This window comes from Equus quagga, unplaced genomic scaffold, assembly GCF_021613505.1.
Source record: "Equus quagga isolate Etosha38 unplaced genomic scaffold, UCLA_HA_Equagga_1.0 HiC_scaffold_162_RagTag, whole genome shotgun sequence".
NCBI lineage: Eukaryota > Metazoa > Chordata > Mammalia > Perissodactyla > Equidae > Equus > Equus quagga.
The window spans coordinates 108475-115716 of NW_025792787.1; positions in this window are offsets into that span (position 1 = coordinate 108475).

Consider the following 7242-nt stretch of genomic DNA (forward strand, 5'->3'; position numbering starts at 1 on the left):
ACTTGGTTACTTACTTGATGTTGCAGCTGAAATGATTCAGGATGCTGACAGGACCCTGACAAGCTGGGACAACCCCTTAACGTGTGAGGAGGGCAGCTGCAGGGTTTGGTCCACAAAATATACACTTTTATGTCTTGTCCTATTTGATGTGAGAACTACTATGTCTTCAGAAAGTTGGCTTCTGATCTATCCCTGGTAACTTTTACTGGCAAGCGCACCCATCCCTCAGCCGCTGGAAGAACTGGCTGCTAACGCTCATGGCTGCAAAAAAGAAAAAAAGATAATTGTACGTTTTTGTTGTGGTTGGTGGTTTTACTTTTGGGGGTTAAGGGCGCTGGACATGTGAGAGAGGCCTGAAGAGAATGAAGGCAAATTCTTCTTTGATGGAATATTACAGAAAACAGCAAACCCCAGCTGGAACTCAACTCAACCGGTCTCTCCTTATTTGTCACAAAGCAAAGTCACTTTTTAAAATTGCCATGTAGACAGGAATCAGTAGAATCCAGATTGATCTTTATAGAAACTTATGTAATGAAATACTAAATAAGTTATTACTACAAGTGGCCATCCCCAGATGTGGAAATAAAGATACAGACTTTTCTCTTTCCCATAATAATGGCGAAGAGGAATTTTATCTGCATTTGGAAACTGAACCCTTTGTTTGACTGGGAGAAATGTCCCAAGAAAAATTTATAACAACATCGGCATTTAAATCACACAGTAAATTATAAACTATTTTTTTGAGAAACATGTTACAGACAATCCAGTAGCAAATTTTTGCACAAAAATAATTAGAAGCTGATTCTAGCTTTCCATCTCTCTCCAGAACCACAATTCACAAGTTGAAAAGGAATATGGTTTTTAATTAAAATTTATTTAAAAACTTAGCAATTGCTCTCATTATATAGAAAATTAAGCCACACAGTAACTATTGATAGAAACACAGTTAAATCACAATTAAAGCCCCTTTCTTTCAAAACTATCTCCTTCTCAACCTCCAAAAATGACTGTGAAATTTTGGGAGCCCCTAGATTGTAGATTAGGACGGTTGCCCAGTTTGGATTTTTGTAAAGATGTCATTTACTGTCCTGCACTTAGTCATTTCAGGCCACTACGTTTACTCCAGGCTTGAGAAAGCTCATTTCCCAAGCCTGAATTGCAGCCCTGAGAAATTCAGAACAAATTCGTCCTACACAGATGTTTGAACTCTGCTTACACCCTATACAGCTAAATAGGACGAGAAGGCGAAGCAATGCTTTTCTATTGTTAGGGTGTGGAGAAGGAACAGACGTCTTCAAACTAGAAAGATGTCTAGTAGAGTCCTGAACACTGGACCTCACTTCTCAGTTCCCCAGACTCCTCATGTCTTCAAATGTTTGAGGAATGAGGAGAGGGAATTTATTGCATATTTTCTGGGACCAGTGAGCAGTAGCAAAATAGTGAGACCAGAGTTGCGTGTTGGAGCCCTGACTTTAGTGGCAGACTGAATTTAACTACATGTGGGGTCTTGAGCAAGTTACTTTGACCACCTAAGCTTCGGTGCTATTTCCTAGTCTATAGGAATGATGGGGAGTTCCTACAGAGGAAGACGATGGTGGAGGGGATAGAAGTTAGGATAAGGGGAGGAGAGAAGAGAACCAAACAGGTGACTCCTTCTGAACCAGTTCATGGATTCAATGACTTTTTGAGACTTTGTCTTTCTCAATGATAGAGACTTTTTTGCCCACACGATGGCACTAGTAGTTTAGAAAACAGCCTCATGTCAGAAAGCCCGCTGTGGCACTCTTGAATTTGCGGGAAATGAGCTGCAGCTGACGTTTACAGCAATTAATAATGCATTAGAAAATTTACTAACAGAAATAATCCACATTGAATTAATTAGAAAGCAATTCAAGACTGGGGAAGTGGGAGAGAAACGAGTGGGGATGCGGGCTCTGTACTCCCAGAGCCGCGGGGCGAGTTTGCACTAGCACGGGCGGGCGGCTCTCTGCTAGCAACAACCTGTTACCCTTAAGGTTCTCTTGTTGTCAACTGAAGTTCTTTTCCAGGCTAAGAGAAGCAAAGTGGCCTGGGGGTGGGAGGCGGAGGGACACTCCCTTTTCAGTGTAGGGGCAAGACTCTTGTCTTGGGACCTGGGAGGCCAGGTTTGCAATGCTATTTCTTCTACTAGTTCCCTCCTCTGACATTGAACAGGACACTTTGCCCTTCGAGGACTGTTTCTCACCTATAACATGCACCCATTGGGTCCAATAACCTCTAAATTCTCTTCTAGCTCTGGCATTCAATTTGGTGATGTTAGAAGACAAGAGTTTTGCTAGTTGAAGATATATAGATACACGCTTATATATGTAATCACAGTGTCAGTAAACAGCATCTGCTGGATTATGACAAGAGCACAAAATGCAGAGTTTACACACTCAGACCACGGACCGGCCGCAGGAGTAGATTTTGATTGCTGCCAGTAACTGGAGCTCATGGCTGTCTGGGAAGAAACTGAATTTGAAAAGGTCTCTTAAAAGGGCTTGCAGGGAGCCAAGGGGAATAAGTCTGGGAACCTGGTAAGGAGGGTTTGGGGCTGAGATGGAGAGGCAGATGAAGGGAGGGGCAGCACGGTGCACTGTCCAGAGGGAGCTGGGCCTGTTGGCGCTTCCAGGATTAACCATAGCTGATCACTCGGCCGGGAGGGCTGTGCTCAAGGCTGGAATCTGGCATCGAATCTTCTAAACTTTGGTTTGCCCTTTTCATGCTTTTCCTCTTGCTACATTTGGCCAAGATCCATTAGCACGGTTTCATTTTTAATTTGCTTGGAGCAATGTGGGATCCCAGGCAGCTGACTTTGCTGTTTTATGACGGAAGTCAAAGGTGGGGTTTGTCACATGGAAAAGATTAGAAAGAAGAATAGTGGGTGAAATTTTAGTGGCCAGGAGAAAGGACAAGAGCTCATCACTCAGCATGTTTTTCTTGGTGATCTAATGGAAGTTTCATCTCTCAGCAGGTGACAGGCGACAGCAACATGATTTCAACACGGATGGGAGAAAGAGGCCCCCAGGTGTAATGGGGAAGAACAAGAAACTACTGGAAATTCTGCCCTGGAAGAATCTGATGTATGTAAATCCAGACTTTTATAAAACAAAACAATTAGAAGAGTGTATCTTCATATGCACCAATATTTTTTCTCATTTAAAATTCATTATTAATATTTTTATTTATTTGTAAATCTTGTGGTTTTTTTCTGTTTATAAAAGTAATATCTGACCAATAAAAAATCAAACAATACAAAAATCTATGGTAAATATGGTAAAAAAAAAAAAAAAAAGAGAAAGAGAGAGAAAGAGAAAGCTCTAATATCCAGTCTGACTCTCAGGCGACTGCCCCCATGGCCTGGGGCATGCTCTTCCCTGAGTCTCTTGGAATATCTAACTTCCCCAGGAAAAATCGAAAAGGACTCCATTTTTCAATTTTTGAGCTCAGAGAAATTTCCCAGCTCTGGTTTGGGGCTGAAGGGTGACCAGCTGACCTTGTTTGCCTTGGACTTTCTGGGCTGTACCCAGGAAGGTGCTGGGTGAAGACGAACAGTAGGTCATCCTAGATTCTCTTAAATTCTCAGCGAGTGTATGGAACTGAAGCCTGACCCTTGAAGATGTGACTTGCTCCTTGGTTGCAATTCTGCGAGATATTATTGTTTCCGTCTTTCCTTCAAGGTGAAACAAGAATATCCGGCCCTTTCTTTCTCTTTCTGTGAGTCCAGTGGACACACAGCGTTTGGAGCACAGGAGGATGGATGGGAAGGTAGATCTTCTTCCATGTCAGCCATGTTGTGACCCCACCATATGAAGAGGACATCAAGGCACATCCTGGAGGCTCTGCTGCCTGCTGATTTGAACATGGCCACTGTCTCCAGGAAATATTCTGTTCCCACCTGCCCAGTCTGGCAACATCATGTGAGCCTCAGGTGGAGGCCCCATCCCCTTGGGCATAAACACACTGAAGCTCCTAGAAGCCACAGGCCAGTTCCCCTTCTCCCGATATTATCACGATGGCTCTGCTCTGTCTTTAGCGTACTGAGTAGAAGCTGTGGCCCTGGGACTGCTGGGTGGTTGGACAGGCCCAAATGCAAAATAGTGTAGAGTGTCTGAAAAGGGCAGCACAGCACAGAGAAATCCTTGCACCTGCCTCTGTGACAGTTTTTGCTGAGGATCAATTGAAAGCAAGGCAATCCCTCACATATTAGCCGAACACAGGGGAACTTTGGGGAGAAAGTTGGTGTAAGAATTACACAGGGGATTTGAAACAGATCGTGGTAGGTACACAGAAGTTCATTTTTCAGTTATCCTCACACTATTGCTACCAGGTGCCTTTCAATATTCTCCTTTTATAGTATAGCGGAGTGGCTAAGAACACGGATCCAAGTTAGACCCTGCCCCACCTTCACGTGTAGTGGCTGTGTGACCGCGGGCATGCTCTCCATGGCTCTAAACTTCTGTTGCTCTTTAGAGATAGGAACACTGAATGCACAGGATTGTTGTGGCAATTAAATGATATGTAAAGCTTAGAAGGCTGGCTTATTGCTCTCAATAAGTAGGGGCTAATATTGTCAATCCTATGTTGCAGATGATGAGATTGGGACTCACAAAGTTTAGGTAATGTATCAAAGAACTGAGGCAAGATTTAAACCCAGGTCTGATGACTTCAGACTCTAGTGATGTTTAAACGCAGTGCTGTCGCAAGGAGCACAACTTCCCCTGCCTGAGATTTGACCCTGTAGAAGGATTCTGGGGTGGTTCCAATGCCATTTCAAAACAATAATAAAATATTATTGTATTGTTAGTATTCGATGAGTATCTTCTAAGGGCAGACCCTGTTCCAAGTATTTTCCTATAATAACTCTCACTGTATAACCTCACTGATTCTTTGAGGTATATACTATTAGTGTTTCTATCTTACAGATGAGGAAACTGAGGCACAGAGCTATAGAACCTCGGCAGAAGTCAGAGCTTATGTTGACAAGATCATTTTCAACCCAACCATCTCGGGGAGTGAACTGGCAGCTTGGCAATGCTCCAGCATGATTCTACACTCAGGCCCCCCAGCTAAGCTTCCTGAAGAGCCAGGTGCCAGCTGGAGCCGGGGGCTCCTGGCCTCTGATTGGCTGCCATCATTTGTGGTTAGCCCTCCGTGGTCGGGGAGGCTGGGAAGGACAACAGAGGCTGATAAAAATGCAGCAGTCCGCTCTGAGAGACAAGAGAGCAAGGAGGGCGAGGAGAGCACACTTTGTCTTCCCTTTGGTATCAAGTAATATCAACCGAATTACAGACATCCCACACTGTGCCCAGGCAGCCTGCTGAGCAAGGTAACATGCGTGCTTTTCATGCCTTGAGCCACAATATTTATTGCATTTTTATATTTCTAATCAGAAGTACTTGGGCTTTTTTCCTTGCAGGCGCTGAGGGGAGGGAGTGAAGGAAGCTGGCATCAATTTAGTTTTTCTTTCTAACGTATGAAGATAGAAAAGGAACAACAGTCCACGTTTAGGAAGACAGCGTAGGTTCATAGAGAAGAGGCAAAATATCCAAATTACTGTAAATAAATGTTGGAGGCAGAGGAAGGGTTTAAGGAGTGCTTCTTGAATGAATGAGTAAATAAATCAGCAGAAGGAAAGGTGTTACTCTTGGAAAGAAATACTGAGCGGGGCCAGGCAAGAGGAATAATGAAGAACAAACCAATTGTGGAGTGAGAGGAAATATCTAGTTTCCCAGGGATTGCCCGTGTCACCAGGAATCCCCTGAACTCAATTGGACTAAGTAGGAGACCAGTATTTCTCAAGGTGTAACCTGTGGGCCACTCATAACAGGATCACTGGAATGCTCGTTAAAAAACAAGTTTTTGGATTCCCTCCCAGACAAACGTCATCAGACTCCCTGGGACCCGACAATCTGCATAATTTTTTTTAAACACAAGCTCCCTAGTGATTCTGACACATACTAATTTTGAGAATTGCCACTGTTGACACCCTGCTCTGAGGTTGTTCTTGAGCCAGGATTCCAGACAAGGTTGTGACTGTGTATTTCTCTTTCTAAAAGCGGTTCAAGCAAGAAATCGCTTGGTGGAAGGGCAAGAATCTTGGGGTCATTTTGTGCCTCTTTGAGGCTTATCAAAAGGCTTTTGATGCTGTCACTTTTTGATGATGGTGTTTGGCAAATAGTAAACAATAGTGTTTGTGGAGTGAATGAATGAATGGGTGGGACAGGTGTGACCAGGAGGGGTCCCGCTTGGGCACACTGTGGTCACCTGACATTGTGTGTAGACCAGGTTGAAGATGTAAGAGGGGAGACTGCGGGCCGAGTACCAGGATGTATGTGTGTGTGTCGGGGGGGTGGGTTGGGCTGGGATGGGGGTGGTGCTGCTTCTGTGGCCCAACTGGTCATACGCTCACCACAAACTGTAGCTTCTGCCCCATGCAAACCCCAGACTAGTTTATCAAAACACATCTGTGCCCTGTGGAGAGAAAGAGCCCTGTGGCTGTGATGTCAGGGGACGGCAATGTGGAGATGACAGTGCCCGACGGAGCAGGGCTGAGCCAGCAGCAGGCACTCTGCTGCGGAGTCCTTTTGTTAGAAAAGAGCAGATCAAGCATTTGCAAGATTCTTGAGTGTCAAGAAATGACTACAAGATAACTCTTTCCTAACCTGAACTCCACGCTGCCTGCAGGCCTATATTTTAGTCCCCTTTCTCCATGTTTACTAGAAAAGAAAGCCAAGTGAAGGATGGTGGTCAGATTTGAGGCTTAGCCAGAACTTCAACTTTTCTGGGGGAAAACTTAGGAAGAAATACGGAAAAGAGTTCATGGGTACATATAAATCTAGTCTTTAAAACATTTTTCCCTAAAGTGAATCGATCACAAAACTTTAAAAATAATACATTTGTTGTCAAAAATTCAAATGATACAAACATTAATAAAATAGAGAATCAAAGAGATCTTTTTATCAGGGCCAATTCGATTTTCTAGAGAGTAAACGTTGTTAAGATTTTAGTACGTATCTTTTCAGAATCTCTCTACTTTCAGGGATATGCAAAAGTGAACAAATAGGTATAAATGGGATGCTACTAGATTTGCTTTTGTTCTGTTCTCTGCTTTGTCACGGGGGCATCTTTCTGTATCATTGATGCCTATAGACATTTAAAATTTCTGTGTTGTTGTCCATGGTATATCTGAACCATAGTTTATTTAATAGTGCCCTATTC